Source organism: Lepidochelys olivacea (assembly GCF_965140295.1).
Source record: "Lepidochelys olivacea isolate rLepOli2 genome assembly, chromosome: 3".
In the NCBI taxonomy this organism is placed as follows: domain Eukaryota; kingdom Metazoa; phylum Chordata; order Testudines; family Cheloniidae; genus Lepidochelys; species Lepidochelys olivacea.
This window is the reverse complement of record NC_140413.1, coordinates 83,598,805-83,618,390: the sequence shown is the minus strand read 5'-3', so window position 1 is coordinate 83,618,390 and position 19,586 is coordinate 83,598,805.

The following is a 19,586-nucleotide window of genomic DNA, read 5'->3' as shown; positions in this document are numbered from 1 at the left end:
AGACAAATTCAAAATAGAAATTAGGCACACATTTTTAACAGGGCGGATGATTAAAAATCAAAGGAACAAACTACCAGATCAAGAGTGGAAGATCCGCTTTAGCCAAATATGAGTTATGATTTAGTCAATACAACTTATTGCACCCCGTACAGGGGCAACTGGATGAAATGTAAGAACCTATAATATACAAGTACATGATCTAATGATCCCTTCTTGTCTTAAACTCTACTGAAGAGCTGCACTTAGACGAAAGTGAAAGAAAACAGTCAACATGAAGGCCAAACACTGACACAGAAATTTGTCCAAAATTTCTAAGAAAGGTGTATCTTTTACAGCTACTTGTTCAGTGCCTTATAATATATGCTGAGTACAGAGTTCTTCCCCAGTCCACAAACCCTGTGCCAATTGGCGTCAGCTTCTTTCATTTTATTGGATTGAGTGTAAAAGGCACCATGCTTAGCAGCCCATATGGTAGCCCCATGCTGCTCTGCTGTCACTATCCTCATCGGTTTTCTAATATAACCTTTGTCTCAGATTCATGAGTTCCCTTCTTTTCTATGTTGGAATATGAGTGGTCTCCCTTTGGATTGTTCTTATTTCATCTCCTAGAGACTTGGAACAGCCTGTACTCTAGACTTCCTAATTTCCCTAGGAACTGGTGTATGCTTACTTTCCTTCTACTCTCAAGCTGAATATACTGTATTATTCATGGGCATAAACAATTTGGGGGTCTAGCTCCCCCTGCCCGCCCCCACAAATAATTAGGGACTGCATTAATGAATAAAGGAAACACTGAGTTTGGTTCTGAAGCTCATTTATCTCACTTGTTAAAAGAGAACCAATTTAGTTATGATACAAAATTACTCCAGTGATATTCAGCAGCTATTATTTTTTACCTCTAGCCCCCTCCCCCAAATAAAAAAGGCTGTCTCTGTCCCATCTATTGATAAGCTCTGGCACGGGAAGCCTTAGATGTTTCCCAGAGCAAATTCTGGGAGCAGGCTCTGTTTCTTTCTCATAATATGTTTGACAAAATGCATCAGTTCTCCCTCCTACAAATGTATTGTGGCCTGGGTCTGTTAATGACATGGTATTTTAGATGCCCGTGTTTAGGTACATGTAAGATCCTAGCACTGGAGAGTGGCAAGACAGTGTTTGAGGGAGCATAAGCCTCCAAACTGGGGAAACAGAACAGATCACCCTGGAGGTAGGACTTGTGAACAGAGGGAAAGAAACGGATTTATTAAACTCCTGGTAAAGTCCTGCCTAGGGTTTCTGCCATTCTTGTATGTTGGCTTGCATGGGTCTTCAGTATAGTGATCCAAACCAGACTCAAATTTTCTATTCTTTAGGGGACATTCAGCTCTGTAATTTTATGAGTGGGTCCCTATTTCTAGATCTGGAATCAAACCAAAACCATGAATCTGAAATCTGCCCAAACAGTGGGAAATTTTTAATTGGGAACTCAGCCTTGTTGGTTGAGGCCATCTCTAGTTTCCAGGTGGGTAAAGATTTCCTCTGGGTGTTAAAATATCCCCCCTCTTTCCCCGCTGTCTAAGCTGGAATTTAGCGTACCGTTTCATTCCTTCAGTTTCCTCTTGGCTTCTCTTTCTCTCTCTCTCTCTTTTTGTACCTCAGTGTTAAAGCTGGGGTAAAATAAGTGATTGGTTCCCCAATGCTGTTTTTTTTTTTTTCTGCGTGGTGTTCACAGGTTTCAGTCACTCTTACAATAATGTATCACTGAGAACTGATAGCTCGGCCCAGCTGGCTTAGATCCAGTTCTTGGGCCAGCACTGTGAGATCCCTTTCTATTTTGAGTGCTGTGGAAAGCCCTCCAGGTCTCGGAACACTAGCACTAGTAATCAATTTGTGCAGAAATATTTCCATGATACCACAGAGTCCAGCAAACAGACGTTGTTAAAGTGAAACCTGTTTTCTGGGACAGCCAGTTTGTCTTAATTTTGGGGGGTCCATACAAGTTTGTAGCAGATCTCTACATCTCTCGGTGTGCTGATTTGTGTTCCTTGGCCTTTCCAATCTGGTTACCCCAGCAATGCAGCTAATTATCTGGGGAAATCAATTCTCTCAAAAGTCATTGACTTGTTTTGTTAATGTGCCTCTTTTCTATGTTAATAGAATTTAGTATTGTCTTATGTTCAGTCTCAGGCTCTTTAACAGGGTTGGAATCCTTGTTTTCCTCAAAGATGCCCTACAAAGAGAGTTATTGTTTCACATCTTTGGTTGTGTTTTTTCTTTGTTTCGCCTTTGATTTAGCTTGACTGATCATCTTTCTTGCCTGCCAAAATATTGCAGCTTCTACCCCTTTTTATTTATTTATTTATTTAGTCCTGCCTTTTTTAAAAAAGTTTTCCTTGTTTTTAGACAATATTAGACCTCTGTTGTGGCAGATTCTTCCTAACAGTGAGGCTTTCCAGCAACATTACTTTCACTACATGACCCTTAAATATGTTTTGTGTGTTTATATTTCTGAATCATGGAGAATTTTTACAGAATTGTTGTGGTTTGAAAAACCCCCAAAGGTACAGTCACCACATCAGTAGTGCTCACTAGACAGAATTTGTATATGCAGGAAAGAATGGAATATGATTATGCAATATATTTGTTTTCCTTTATTTGCTGTCTGAAGTAGAGAGGGAAGGTCCCAGCATGGTTTTTCTCACTTGTTAGGAGTAAGAAGAAATATCTTCCATTAAGTTTGCAGGCTAGTGAAAGAAGTCACTTCCTTCCCAGCTGTTTAAAATCAGAAATATTTTATATTCAATTATCTGATTATGCCATCTTGTGGTCTTAATCATACTTGCAGGCAAATTCCAATTAAAAGCATGGAATGTAACATAATCCTCCTTTTCCATAAGTTTCTTACTGGTTCTTTTAAATTTTGAAAAAAAACTTATTTGAAAATAAGAGAAGGAAGAGGCCATAGGCACCATCACAATATACACAGCTCTTCTATAAGTGGTAAATGTGTAATTACAGGATAAACAGACAATTTTTCAGAGCACCTGTAACTGTCACTGACTGTACTTAGAATTAGGGGTGTGTAGCACTTCTGAAAATCAGGCCTCATCTGTAAAAGTCAGGAAAGACACTAACTGGAGTGCCCAAAATAGGCGGCCGCTTTTGAAAATGTTGTCCTGTATGGTGGAAGGTAACTCCCACAGGAACTAAGAACCAGCACAAACCTCACCACCCTGCGCTCCAAGTGTAAAGTGCACTTCTACCTGCCTTCTCTAACAAACAGAGCAGAGTGTACTTTTAAAAACCAATAAAGCACTACCAAAACAATACTCTCCACTGCATACACAGTTCTTCCCATGAGAGAGAGCTCATACTACACACATGAGATACTGTCGTCACGTTGCTTAATGCACTACTGAAAAACTACCATGAGGAGGGCTGTAGAAGAACCTCTATAGGCTAGAATTTTTTAATCAATTATCAAATACCTGTAAATAACAAAAGCTCTAGAGATTGAAATAAAAAGGAGATTTTATTTTTGTACTCTTAAAATTCATTAAATACAATTGTGTTTTGGATTTAACCATGGTTCCTTTTGCAACCGGTCAACAAAATTCCTTCTTCATTCTTTAAGATAAACATTTGATTGTTGTTCTTGGCAAAACGTAGTCAGGCTCTTCCTCTTCTTTAAAAATGACACATTTAAATAATATCAAAATTTTGGAAACAGGGGAAATACATTAAAAAAAGTTTTGGAAAAAAACTAGGACAAAATTTTCACAAGTGGTGGCTTGTTTTGGGTTCTTCAACTTTTGGGTGCCTAGTCTCAGTTGCCGTGGGCCTGATTGTCAGATATGCCCAGCACCTGCAGCTCCCATAGTCATCAATTGTGGGTAGCATGGCCTTCCTCGTAGGTAACCCAAGCTTTCCAAAATGTCACATGCATATAGAGATGAGTCAGTACCAAACTCCTGCTCCATACAATTGAACTTTGGGACAGTTCTGATTATATACAAAGTGCCACCAAGTGCACAAACAAACTAGGGTGGGAGGGGAGAGAAATGTTTTGTTCTCTTTTCTCTACTAGCCTTCAGTCATAGTAAATGTTAGGTGTTACTTGTAACAATAGCAGGTAGGAGATTTTCAGAAAGACGTGTGTTTTTTTTTAAGTTGATTGTGTTCTTTTAAGTTTAATTCCATTAGTTCAAAATGACATGCTCCCTTGGATGGTGGACAAGGTCAGACTTGTGCATTGAAAAGGATGGAAGGGAAGTTCAGGCAGTCTCTATGGGATGCTGTGAATTGCATTGAAGTCTCTATGGGCTCAAAGGGAATACCCTTAGCATCTCTGTGGGAGGGTGGGTGGATATGGGAGTGAATCAGGCTCCAAAGTTTGAAGGGGAAGAAGCAGCAAAGCCCAGTGATGTAAGCTTTGTATATGACAAGTTCTTACAGAAGTCTGGTACCTTACTTCTAAAAACATGGCTCCCTCAGAGTCCAAACACAACCAGAAACCAGCAGGCCTACCTCACGATTTTCCTGCCATTAATGCAGCAGGAATGGCCATGTTTTTCAGGTGCATATTCCTGCAGAATGTCTGTGGAAGACTAGAGGATAAGACCCGATTGCAGAGAGTACATTTATCTCTGAAGTGTTAAGGAAGCACGCTGGATGATGCATTTGATTTATGTATACAATGTATATTGAATATATTAAAACATTTAGAGGTTTAAAAAGTGTACTATTATGGGCCAGTTGGTATGTAATGGGGTTAGAAATAAAGAGTATCTTCTCCTCTTCCCCTACTGCAGAAAGATTTGATCTCAACACTTGGTGGAGCTAGATGATGACATATGAAAAGTAACATATATACCCAAAGTAAAAATGTTTTTTACAACCATGAGGGACTAACTACCTATTCATGGCTTTCAGTCTTACATGATAGCCTAGCACATGCACTATTTTATCTTGAAATGTTTAATCCTACATTTTAACTGGATTATTGAATTATACTATATAAATTAATTTTTAAATACAGTATAGAATACCTTTCCTGATCTGACATGCCAGTGATGAAAAGGTCAAAAAAGTAAAGAAAACACACCAACCAGCATGCATTTATTTTTTTCAGAAGTCAATTTTCCTTAGGTGAAAGTTATGAAAAATAAAACTAGTAGCAAAGTTTATGTATAGAAGCCCCTAAATCAGATACAATCGCACATGTAAATATTTCCACGTATACTTTGTATGGTCCAATATTTGCACAGTGTGGTTCAAACAGCTTGAACAAGGAGAGGTAATCTCACTGCACCAGGGGGAGGGGACCCGTGAATAACCAATACCAGGAAGAAGGGGGATGGGAGAGCTCTATTCTGCTTTTAGCAGAGAAGGGGGAAGCTAGGCTCCACCCCCTCTTCCTTACTTTAACCCCTGATCACCCACACAGACCTAGACATGTTACATTGAATGATCTTCCTGTTTAAAAGGCAATGGGTAAAATTTTCAAAAGCAACTGAGAGACTTAAGAGCCAGAGTCCCATTTTCATGAGTCACTTAGGCCCTAAGGAATGTAAATCTCATTAAATGTCAATACGATTTAGCAGCCTAAGGCACTTTTGAAAATGACTCAAGTCATTGAGCTGCTTTTGAAAATTTTACCTAATAGCTGTAAACTAAGTAAATGCTGAAGTCCAAGCACCATGAGGCTATTGCTAGATATAAAACTGTACCATTTCATTATTAAATAAGAGAAAGTTGGGTTTAAAATGTTTACTTTTAACAGTAGAAAAAGCTGACATTTTTCTTCTTGTCAGCAGGGTAAAATGAAAGTTGAGGCAGTCAGCATAGTTGTGGCCATAGGGAGAGCGATTCTAAGGCAGGAGAGAATGAGTGAGCAGGAATTTGCACACTGTGGTTAGAGAATTCCTGTATAATGGTGAGTCAGTAATTTTAGTTCTTAAAGTGATCTGAACAAAGGGGAGGGCTCGTCACCCCCACAATCTGCCCATCCCCCTGGCCAGTAATTAATTCTACCCCTAAGCCTCAAATCAGTTCCTCCCTCCCATCAGTTTGGTCCCCCCTCCCCATCTTATGAATTAAGCACCTCCCAACCTCACTTCTGCAGCTTCTGAAATTCTTCATCTCCCTCCCCAGGCCTGCAGCAGAATCCCTGCTTTGCAGTGTAGGGGAGGAGCAGCAGAGCCATCCCATTCCTCACGGGGAGGGGGGAGAAGAGCTGTTCTGAGCTCTTTCTGCTCCCCCTCCCCAGCATGAAAATAGTCTTGGCTTCAGATAGAGGTGTGGGGGGAGAGAGAGAGAGAGCTCTGCAGCAGCTCTGATTGGCTGCTCTACCTCAGGATGTGGGGGACAGCTAGGGAAAGCAACCAGTCAGAGGGTGTTGTTTCACAGGTGCTATGAAGATCATGAGTCCCCGCACCAACCCAACTCATTTTTTAGAAAATGTATTTCCCAGGTCTTTGGCCCATTTCACCCTCGCGCCCTTTAAGCACTGAGGGGTTGTCTTTACTATCGGGGAGATCGACGCTGCCGCAATCAATGAGGCGGGTGGCGATTTACGGATCTAATGAAGAGTCACTAAATCGACAGCAGAGTGCTCTCTGGTCAACCCTGGTACTCCTCAGTTCTCTGAGGAGAGTGAGGTAAGTCTACTGGAGAGCGTCTCCCGTCAACTCAGCGCAGTGCAGACACCAGGGTAAGACGACCTAAGCAACGTCGACTCCAGCTCCGTTATTCACATAGCTGGAGTAGCGTAACTTACGTTGACTTACCCTTGTAGCGAAGACAAGCCCTGAGTAATTGTGCCTCAGACTGGCAGGCTGACTGGCTGAGAGCAGTATGAAATAGGAATGTGTAACTGGAAAGAACCAGAGTAAAACTCCAAAGAATTATACAGACTGAAGAAAATATTTTAAAATGAGACCAACCAATTACACTGTGGCTTAAAGGAAATGATTATAACACATGTTGGTGTAATGGGGATGTCCTAGGCACAGAAGACATTTAACTTTGTGCCTTATAAAGCACCTACAGTGCACCATGCCAGGCTATTATTAGGGTCAGTCTGACCTGACTAAGGTATCCCCAAGTGTCACTCAAATCACTTTGCTGTGTCAATAACCAATTTCAAGAATCAACAGATTAGAGTCCCTTAATGAAACTGTAACTCAAGCCTATGGAAGCAATTAGACACGCCATGAAGACACTAAATCCCATTAAAAGGTCTCTGAGTATACCACATAATATGCTATAACAGCTCTGTATTAGCCATTAGTAAATCAAGTCATCAATGCATGTGAAAGAGCCTGCGTCTACAGTGACAGATAGTGTCGTAAGCACAGTCAATTCACTTGTAGCTTCGCTGAAGTCGGAGAACGAATGTAATGCAATTTAGTGTCTTGCATACTCCACTGAGAGTTTTTCTGTATTTAATTTAATTTACATGTATAAATCTATGACTTTAGTACTTAAGTCAAACACTTGTGGGCAGGGCATATTAAGAAAAGAATTTCAGCTCCAAGCCTAGATTTCTTTGGTTATGGGGTTAGAGCCATAATTTCAGTGTTATTTCTATGTGGCTCAGGCCACTATGTGGGCCTGGTGCTGTAGGATCTGAGCACCTTACAATCTATAATGTACTTATCCTCCTACACCCAAGGGAGGTAGGGGAGGGTTGTTCTCCCCATTTTGTGCACGGGGAACTGAGGCACAGGGTGAGTTGCCCAAGGTCACACGGGAAGGCTGAGGCACAGCAGAGAATTGAACCCAGGTCTCCCAAGTCCCAGGTTTAGCCCCTTTACCACTAGCTCACCCTTCCTCTTCACTTGGACAGTTTGTAGTGTAATCTTGAGGGAATATTACAGTGCAGTTACATCTGATCGTTGGAACCACAGAAGTGTTTTACCATACCTAGTACAAAGGAGTCTCAGCCCTGACTGGGGTCTCTAGCTGTTACTGTAACACAAAAAATTACTAACTTACAGTACAATTTTTAGTAATCACTGCAAGACCAGAAGACTATCAGCAGAGGGTGTGCTTGAGTGCAGATTTCAAAAGTGGCCTTACAAAGGGAACTGTACAAACAGAGTGCTGACTGAGCCCTTTACACAGCATAAGGCAAAAAGCAGCAGCCTCTGTTGTGTACTGGTTTGGTTTCATAGCAGAAGGGAGGAAAACCCTTGCAACACATTCTATTCATGCTTATCCTCCAGTCAAGTTCTGCAGCTCCAGCTGGCAACAGAGTAAGGCAGCATTAGAGTGCTGAGTGGTGGAACACTAGGATCCTTATACAGAGCAGAAGGGAATTGGAGACATTTCACTTTGATACCTAACTATTTTATGCAATACACATAAAGGACAATCACTTTTTCTAACATGATACTTGAGCTTGCTTAGAAAATATCAGTTTCTGTATTGCTGGTTCAGTGCTCGTACACAGCATCCTGTTTTATTACTGTTTTATCAATAATTCCCTACTTATCATGGATAGTTCTCAGAAAACATCTGCTCAATGTTCAGTGGCAGTCAAAAAAGCCAGCAATGTTAGGAAACCTTGGGAAAGGGAGAGATAAGACAGAAAATATTATAATGCCACTGTATAAATCCATGGTACACCCACATCTTGAATACTGTGTGCGGATCTGGTCTCCCAATCTCAAAAAAATATATATTAGAATTGGAAAAGGGCAAAGAAGGGCAAAAAAAAATGGTTACGGGTCCAGAACAGCTTCCATATGAGGAGAGATTAAAAAAGACTGGGACTGTTCATCTGAGAAAAGAGACGACTAAGGGGGGATATGATGGAGATCTATAAAATCATGAGTGGTGTGGAGAAAGTGAATAGGGAAGTGTTATTTACCCCTTCACATGACACAAAAACCAGAGGTCATTTGATTAAATTAATAGGCAGCAGGTTTAAAATAAACGAAAGTACTTCTTCACACAAGATACAGTCAACCTGTGGAACTCCTTGTCATGGGAGGTGGTGAAGGTCAAACATACAATTGGGTTAAAAAAAGAACTAGATGAGTTCATGTAGGATAGATTCATCAATGGCTATTAGCCCAGATGGTCAGAGATGCAACCCCACGTGCCAGGTGTCCCCAAGCCTCTAACTGCCAGAAGCTGGGACTAGATGAAAGGGGACGGATCTCTCAAAGTTGCCCATTTCTGTTCCTTCCCTCTGAAGTACGTGGCACTGGCCACTTTCAGAGACAGGATATTGGGCTAGATGGACTGTTGGTCTGACCCAGTATTGCCATTCTTATGTTAAAAACCACTATTTATTTAGGAAATGTAGGTAAACCATACATGTAAGCACAATCATACAAAAAATTCAATATTAACCACCACTAAGAGGAATGTGTCACTTTTTTGTGGAGAAATATTATTTATGGTCTTAAAGCTTTTCTGTTAAAGTATGAACCTCTTCAGAACATCCAGGACATGTTTGTGTGGATTTTTTCTTGCACTGAAAGATAATTATCTTTACTCAGATTAACAATGTGCAACAAGTTGATGACACTTATTTGTATTCAAAACATTTGCCAAATGCAATTTTCCTTTTGCAGACCAGTGTACTTGGAGTATTGAATAAATGGTAACTAGATATCTAAGGATCTATTGATGCTGTTAATTTGCACACAGTTTTTATGCTTTGTCTTGATCTCAAACATTGCAAAAGGCAGCTTTCCTAAGATATATTAATGCAAAGAGGAGGAACACTTTTAATGCTTCATTGCCTGTGTCTGTATACTCTTTGGATGCATGAAACCAAAACTGGACAGGAGTCTGTGACTGAAATTTCATTTGTGTTGTGCATTCAGTGGACAGTTCAATCAGCATTTTCCAACAATTTACTTGGCAAACAGGCACAACTGGCAGCTGCCTCATTAAATGGGCCTCACACTCAGTCCAACTTTACAATTCTGGAAAATCTCTCTCTCTGCTAGGATATTCTATAGTGATCGCCACCATAGTATCCAAGCGTTTAACCTCAGGTTTCTCCCAAATACAACAACTTGGTCAGTCATTTGCAGAATGTTTAAAATCTTATCTCTATAGGGAAACGCTGAATGTGCTCAACACATCAGCCAGATCAAGAAGATCTGAGCGCCAGTAATAGTCAGAACAGAGTTGGTGGAGAAAATGAAAGAAAGAAAACAACCAAAACCCAATCCTCATCCTAAATGGAGCTAGCACATGAAAGACATTTCAGTCTGTTCATAGCATACATGAGCTCAATGTCATTAGGGACTATAAACAGAATTAACTCTGTGCTTGCTGTGTGAAGATTTTTTTGGCTTTAGCAATTCTTAAAGATACAGCAGAGGACGCATTTAAGACTTTTTCCTGAGGCAGAGGTAATCCTTTGCTTTTCCCAGCTTGGTTAACTTCAGCTTAAAATAATATATACATAGTTATTTGCTTCATTTTTAGTGGTCCCTCAGGGCCCCAATTAAGATGAAGGCCCTGTTGTGCTAGACACCCTACAAACATAGACACCTAGTTTCTGAAAGGCTAATGTAACCCACAGGGGCTTTGGGAATTCAGTGTGACAAGTATAAGTTAAGCCTAAAGCAAAGAAGCTACAATTATTCCTTTCAGAGTAGCAGCCGTGTTTGTCTGTATTCGCAAAAAGAAAAGGAGTACTTGTGGTACCTTAGAGACTAACAAATTTATTTGAGCATAAGCTTTCATGAGCTACAGCTCACTTCATCGGATGCATAAAGTGGAAAATGCAGTGAGGATGTTTTATACACACAGACCATGAAAAAATGGGTGTTTATCACTTCAAAAGGTTTTCTCTCCCCCCACCCCACTCTCCTGCTGGTAATAGCTTATCTAAAGTGATCACTCTCCTTACAATGTGTACGATAATCAAGGTGGGCCATTTCCAACACAAATCCAGGGTTTAACAAGAACGTCTGAGGAACAGTGAGGGGGGGACGGGGACGACGGATGGACGCGCAGGAAAAAACAAGGGGAAATAGGTTACCATCGCTTATTAGCACTGTGGTGTCCAGGAAGTAGATCTCTTGTGTAGACTGGCTGCCTGGACCAGTCCACACAAGAGATCCACTTCCTGGACACTATGGTTCTAATAAGCGATGGTCACATAAACACCACCCTATACCGGAAACGTACTGACCGCTATTCCTACCTACATGCCTCCAGCTTTCACCCAGACCACACCACATGGTCCATTGTCTACAGCCAAGCTCTATGATACAACCGCATTTGCTCCAACTCCTCAGACAGAGACAAACACCTACAAGTTCTCTATCAAGCATTCTTACAACTACAATAGCCACCTGCTGAAGTGAAGAAACAGATTGACAGAGCCAGAAGAGTACCTAGAAGTCACCTACTACAGGACAGGCCCAACAAAGAAAATAACAGAACGCCACTAGCCATCACCTTCAGCCCCCAACTGAAACCTCTCCAACGCATTATTAAGGATCTACAACCTATCCTGAAGGACGACCCATCACTCTCACAAATCTTGGGAGACAGGCCAGTCCTTGCCTGCAGACAGACCCACAACCTGAAGCAAATACTCACCAGCAACTACGTACCACACAACAGAACCACTAACCCAGGAACCTATCCTTGCAACAAAGCCCGTTGCCAACTGTGCCCACATATCTATACAGGGGACACCATCACAGGGCCTAATAACATCAGCCACACTATCAGAGGCTCGTTCACCTGCACATCCACCAATGTGATATATGCCATCATGTGCCAGCAATGCCCCTCTGCCATGTACATTGGTCAAACTGGACAGTCTCTGTGTAAAAGAATAAATGGACACAAATCAGATGTCAAGAATTATAACATTCATAAACCAGTTGGAGAACACTTCAATCTCTCTGGTCACGCAATTACAGACATGAAAATTGCGATATTACAAGAGAAAAACTTCAAAACCAGACTCCAGCAAGAGACTGCTGAATTGGAATTCATTTGCAAATTGGATACAATTAACTTAGGCTTGAATAGAGACTGGGAGTGGGTTAAGTCATTATGCAAGGTAACCTATTCCCCCTTGTTTTTTCCTACCCCCCCCCCCACTCTTCCTCAGACGTTCTTGTTAAACCCTGGATTTGTGCTGGAAATGGCCCACCTTGATTATCGTACACATTGTAAGGAAAGTGATTACTTTAGATAAGCTATTACCAGCAGGAGAGTGGGGTGGGGGGAGAGAAAACCTTTTGAAGTGATAAACACCCATTTTTTCATGGTCTGTGTGTATAAAACATCCTCACTGCATTTTCCACTTTATGCATCCGATGAAGTGAGCTGTAGCTCACGAAAGCTTATGCTCAAATAAATTGGTTAGTCTCTAAGGTGCCACAAGTATGCCTTTTCTTTTTATAATTATTCCTGTGTTTTATAACCTTCTGCCACTTTGTTTCTGCTTCCTTGTCTCTTGCTTTTAGATACCAGAATGTGGTGTCTTTTGAAACCAACCAACAAAAAAGGTGGGACGGGGAAGGTGGGATAGGGTTTGTGCCCAGCAGAGTTGCTGTCACCAAGGAAATGGAGTACTCCACAAGCTATATGCACTGCAACTCAATCAGGATAGAAAGGTTACCCAACTTCATGGAGAGGAACATCGTTCCTTACATTTCCTAGCCATTACTGTTACAGTGCTGCTTCCTCTACAGCTCCTGCCATCTGCAAAAGCCTTACAGTGTCTGACCATCTTATTTCAACTCACAGTCAAACCATATCGCTTCACCCTTTAGGTGACTTAATAGCAGACAGTTGGAGAAATGATGAGACTCTGCAGTTCTGTTATGCACAGTAACCCTAATGAGTTTTTTGCACTACAGTTCACATAGAATAAACTTGTATCATATAAATCATGGAGCTCAACTGTGTGGAATAATCTTTTTGAAGTAGAAGAACATGACAGAGCAATGTTTCATTGTTGAGGGAACTGATAAACAGATAACTGTTGTCATCACTTGAGATCTCCTAATTATTCTTTCCTATGCTTTTTATGGATGAGCTTGCTGATTGGAAGGTGAACTGAGGGCATTCTGGACAGCTGTTTGTGAACTTGCTTTGGACAGGTCGAGACCCTGATTGCACTGAAAGAAGAATTTGGAATCTTTGTATTAGAAGTGGGAATGGAATTTTGGAATACAAGATTCTCATCGGAAAGGACTGGGTTTTATAATGATTTAAATGAACAATTTCAGCTAGCAAGTGAAGTATCAGAGCCAAGCAAACCCTTCACCCTGACAAAAAACTGCATGGTAAAATATAAGAAACTCAGCCAAAATTTTACCAGCATGAATGCAGAGTGATAGGTCAGAAAGAAACATTTCTATATTTTGATGGCACTCAAAGAGAATTACATTCATTTTTAAAACAAAAGTAGTCTTACAAATATGTGGAGAATGCAGAAAGCTGGAAAGGAGAGGAAATAAATCGCTTGCATGCTCCATCTGTTGTCCCTTTCCTGTTCTCTTAGACAGTGGATTGCAGCTATAAATGCTTCTTCTCAGCAGGAGGAAATGGGAATGCATCCATTGACCTAACCAAAAGGTAGGAAAAATATTCCATTTCAAAGGCAGCATGGACATTCCAGATTTACCATGCTATTTCATTCCAACTATTAAGGGAAGTGGTGCACTTCCAGAAGAAAGAAAATTCTCTACAGTTATATTCCTGAGAAAGATTTATGCTGTAGAACTCTGCAAACCTAATGAAAATGAATCCCTACAGGTGCCTTATTAATGTGGAATACTCTGGGGTGTCTCTCTAAGCCCGGGCAAAGAAAGGTGACATTTGAAGGCACACCTTTCCTGGTCCCCTGCTACCTAATAGTGAGGTGGACAAAGCATCCTGTCTTTGAAGATGCTTCTCTGATGGATTTGTGTTAGTGGGGCCTGGCTACATTGCTTGGAAAGGTCTTGCCAGCCATCCACTAAAGACATTGCTTGAACATCGGCCTAATAGGCTGGTGAGGTACCCTTACCCCAGAAAATGACAGAAGATAAGGGGAGCCTAGTATCTGCTGGCAGAGAATACTTGAACCCAAGTAGCCTTCCTAACCCTTCGGTGGGAAGAAGTCAGCAACAGGGATTTTCTCTTTTAACCTGGCTGAGTATAAGGCAACATGATCGCAAATTAAGTTCAGTGTTGATAAATACAAAATAATGCACATTTGGAGGGAAAAATTTGAAACTACTCTTTCATCTCATGGGGTTCCACATTAATAGTATCAGCTCAAAAATGGAACCTGGTCATCATTATGGGCAGCTACAATAAAAAGGCTAAACAAAAGAAACAAACAATAAAACACAAACAAGATGCAAAAGGAATGAAATTAGGAACAATACAGAAAATATGACATTATATAATCAATGGTATGGCCTCATCTGAAATACGGTGTGGAGTACTGCTCATGTTCACCCTACCTCAAAAAAGGATATTGCATAATTAGAGAGGGCTCAAAGAAGGGCAATGAGAATGATCAAGGGCACAGGAAAGCTCTCATATGAAGAGAGATTGAAAAAACTGGAATTATTTATTTTAGAAAGGAGACAGTTAAGAGGAAACAAGTATATAAAATACCGAATGGCACAGAGAAGGTAAATTGGGAACTTCTCTTCACCCTGTCTCATAACACAGGAACAAGGGGACATTGAATGAAATGCAAAGGTGGCTAATTCAAACGGATACAAGGAAATACTTTTTCACACAATCAAATAATGGAAATCATTGCCACAGGATGCCACTCTAGCAAAAAACTTAGCAAGGCTTACAAAGGGACCAGACATTTATGTGAATAATAATTTCTAGAGTTAGAATAGTTAAGGTTAATGTTAATTTTGGAGGAGATATTAAACTTCATGCTTCAAAGTTTAAGCCTATTTTAAATACCTGATTTAAACAAACCTCAGCCATACCTGACAGAGCATTAAAGGATCTTATGATGAATACATCTGGTGTATATAAGCAAGCTCTTTGACCAGGCCATATCTGGTATAGAGGAACATGACATGGTAGTAAGAATGGGATTAAGAACAGAAACAGAAGGAACAAAGCTACAAAGGTTGCAGGATCTCATCAACGTGCCACTCTTCAATACCCCAGAGAACTTCAGCTTTGACAAATCTTCAGCATCGACTGGAAGCAAACTGGAAGCAAAGCTCTTCAAGGAAACTGATATACCTTTACATTCTTTAATTTATGCTATCAGGAAGCAAAAGCAAAGTCTATCTTTAAATCCTTTGACTTTACAGAAGACAGTCACAAAGATGACTATGAAAGGGTTCTGGCTATGTTTGTTGCACCCTTTATACCCCAGAGCAATGTGGTTTATGAAAGACCATGTTTTCACCAGCGAATTCAAGAACGAGGGGAAAATGTTGAATGTTTTATAAGAGCTCTGCATACATTAGCTGAAAACTCTGGTTTTTGAGCATGTAAAATATGAAAATATCAGAGGCAGGCTGTTTATTGGGTTAACAGATAAAAACCTTTCACAACAGCTACAATTGAAGAGATTTAATCCAAGCCACAGCTATAAAGAGAGCAAAGCTGTCTGAATTAAGCAAACAGAACAAACATCAGGAACAACTTGAAAAACCTGAAAATAGTTTAGAAACTGTAAACAGACACTTGAGTGTTAAGTCATTATCATAAAACCCCTATACGTGGCAGCCATGATGGACCTAGTGAGAAAGGTGGAAGAACTTGACGGACAATTTGATGATACTGGACTTTTGATAGGAGAACCAGTACAAATCAAGTTAAGAGACAATGCTGAACAATACAGTGTACAAACACTTCTACCAGAGAGACCTTGGAAGAGACTAGCTGCAGATGAATGCGAATTCAGAGGACATCATTGCATGGTCATAGTGGACTGTTTCCCCACATATATAGCATACATGTCACAGTGCTCTTTTTCCTCACTTCAGTATTCTAGAACAACTAGTGATGGACAATGGACTAAAATTCACTGTAGCAAAATTTAAGTCATTCTGAACAAAATATGATTTTGACCATATTACAAGCAGCCCACATCGCCCATGAGAGAATGGAGAGGCTGACAGAGCTGTACAGACAGCCCAAAAAATCCTACAGCAGGAAGATCCATTCCTTTTCTGAGTTACAGATCAACACCAACATTAGCTACTGGATATAGTTCAGCACAACTCCTAAATGGGAAGACAACTCAGAACTATTATTCCAACTTTAGAAAAGATCCCATTTTCAAAGAGGCCAGACATGAAGAGAATAGCAAGCTAAAAGAGTTTATGAACCCTTTTTTACAACAGATGTCATTCAGTTAGAGAACTGCGGGGTCTAGAACCTGGTGACTGTGTTCATGTCAAATTGGATGGGGAAAAAGGATGGACAACTCCTGCTGTTATAAAAAAAATAATTCAGTGCCCAGATCATATGTGATCAAGACCAACAGTGGAGAATTTGACAGAAAACATCAATATCTTTGATGTTTGTTCCTCAGAAAGAACAATCAACAGAGAAAACTCTACAAATAGCAGATGCAAAACAAGATGACTCCAAGGGATGCCAAACCAACCACAGCCAGTCATTGCAACCAATAGACAGCCAGATGACCAAGTTGTTATGCATTTGGGTTACATAATTAGAAAACCCATAAGATTCAAAGACACTTAACATACTGACCTTCAAAGGCAGCATGATAGTTTAGATATTGTAAATGGTAGGCATGGAAAACTTAAAGGGGGAGATGTAATGGAATGCTAAACTGTATTATACTGTATTATCCCTGGCAGAGCATTAAAGGATCTTATGATTAACACATTTGGTGTCTATAAGTAAGCTCTGTGAACAGTCCATATTTGGTACAGAGGACCATGACAAACATATACACAGCACATCAATTAAAACACTTCGACAAATCTGGACTCTTCTATTAGTTTCAGACTTCTTTACTACAGCATAAATTGTTTTCATGTAATTGAAGGACTTAAAATTGTTTAACCCTTTATACATTAGACTGAAATTATAATTTATAAAATTCTCAACAAACAGTGAAATGAAAATCCAAACAAAGTTAATGCAGATACTGTAGCTGACGACAACAGGTCACATCCAGTGAAGGTAAAGCATTAAAGTAACTCAGTCATTACAGGAAGAAGAAAAACTGTAAAAGAATTGGATAGAATTGATCACAAAACTAAGAAGTTTCTTTTCACATATATACAAATTGTGCAGAGGAAAGGCACTGCTACAATGAGGGATGTGGTTGGCACAGCTCAGCAACTACCTAGAATTTAATTGATGCACTTATTCTTTAACCTTCTTTCTTGTTTAAATTTAAAAAACCCTAATATTTACTTTCAGAGGCTGTCTTTAATTTCTAATGCACTTTTTACTACAACATCTGTCCCTAAAATATTAATAAATGAAGTCCAGTAACAGCTTTGTGAGTGTTAGTAAATTGGAAGTAATATTATCCCCATTTTATAGATGGGGAAAACTGAGGTACAGACAGATCATTCTGGGGCAAATCCAGGAACAGAATTTCCAGACCACCAGCCTCTCAGTTCTATGTCTTGTTCACAAGATCATTCTGCCTTCTCAGAAGATACTTGGCCACTATGCCTATCTCTTTTTAAAAGGTGGCAATTTTGTATAGTTAGTTGCTGGAAATGACATTTGCAGGTGATGTGCACACCCAGTCAATTGTTGCTTTTCACTATGGTCAAACGCATTCAAAAAGCCACTTCTGGCTTTAACAAGTGATTCTCTTTTTTACACAAAGGAATTTTTTTTAAAAGCCTTCTTCATTCTCTGCATAGAGCTTTAGAAGCCCATCTCATTATACCAAAAATACCTAACTGATCCCTTTATTTATATGAAGCTAGAAATGAAAACTGTTAGTACAGAAAGAGGAAAAAAAGGTTTCAAAGTTCCAGTGCACATAAAGGATAAGAATGGCCATACTGGGTCAGACCAAAGGTCCATCTAGCCCAGTATCCTGTCTTCCAACAGTGGCCAATGCCAGATGCCCCAGAGGGAATGAACAGAACAGATAATCGTCAAGTGATCCATCCCCTGTCACCCATTCCCAGCTTCTGGCAAACAGGCTTGGGATGCCATCCCTGCCCATCCTGGCTAATATCCACTGATGGATCTACATAGCCATTGATGGACCTAAATGAAGTGATTACGCATTTATAACTAAAGTTTCTATGCTTATTTGGAACCTAATTGAAGAAAGTTCTACTTTAATACTTGGGGCATTAGAAATACTTGTTTCAACTAAGTGCTTGTAACAATTAAATTATCTGACACCTATTTCACTAAGGTTATTATAGATTTATAATGGAATATAGGAAAAAACTGTACATATCAAACTCCATTGTAAAGATTTTACTTAAGCCTATTATGTTAACAAATATACAAGAGCTATCAGATTATTCCTAGAAGACATCTTAAAATAACTTCATAGCAATGTTTTTACTTACTTACTAGTCATTAAGCAAACAATGTGCACATCTAGTTTATGTCTGGACTGCATGGGAAAAAAAACGTCACTCGTATTTCATTTAGTGACTGTCAGAAATACACCGTATACGCACATAGTTTTAAGGCCACTGAAGAGTGTGCATAATTTAACTACAGGTATTTTTCTGCTTGTCATTACATGGCTGGCATTTTCCTGTCTTTTAGAAGTAAAATATTTAAATGTAGAAATAAAAATGTAAATCAGCATTGATTGGCTGGACCTGCAATCTAGTCACAATGCACCACAGGGACTCAAGTGCCTTAGTAATGCCGTGGGCTGGAAGCACTGTGGAGATAATATGTCCTGCTTTTGGAGGGTGGGGGACACGTGGAATAATTTAATCATTCTCGAGTAACACTCTCTGGCCAGTGCTTTTTGGCTTTAGAGGTGCCCAGCCAGTCCTCAGCCGGAAGGAAGGTTAGCGCAGTGAGAGCCCTTTGAGGGGAAGAGAAGTATTGTAAATAAATGTGTTGGGCCTCAGTTTTAAAGAAATCAGGTAATTTATGTGTGTAGTCACTGCACTTACCCCTGCCAGGCACCCCACGTGTTGAAACTACTTGGTCCCTTCAGTCTTTGGCTATTGTCCAGATCCAGAAGGGGCCATAGCCAGTCCACCATGTGTAATTTGTCCACAAGTACAACACAGAGCTGTGAGCGGCTCCTCTTTGTCTCACACTCTCCATAAGTGACCCTGATGAGTTTTTTTTGTGGTTTGCCTGTTGCAGCAGAGTGTGGGGTGGGTCATTTGCTGGGATTATCTGGGTGCATTTCTCTTAATCAATTTGCTGCTGTTGTGTGGCCTTGAGCTCTGGTGCACCTCCATCCCTCCTGTTCTCTGCCAGTGGCATGTAATAGTCTCCTGTGGGCTATAATACGTTGGTCTAATTTTGGTTGTTGGGTTTAGTGTGTGGGTGCTGGATGGTGTTGGTGGCCTGTGATATACAGGAGGTCAGACTAGATGACCTAGCAGTCCCATCTGGCCTTAGACCAGGGGTGGGCAAACTTTTTGGCCTAAGGGCCACATCAGGTTTCCAAAATTGTACGGAGGGCCGGTAAGGGGAGG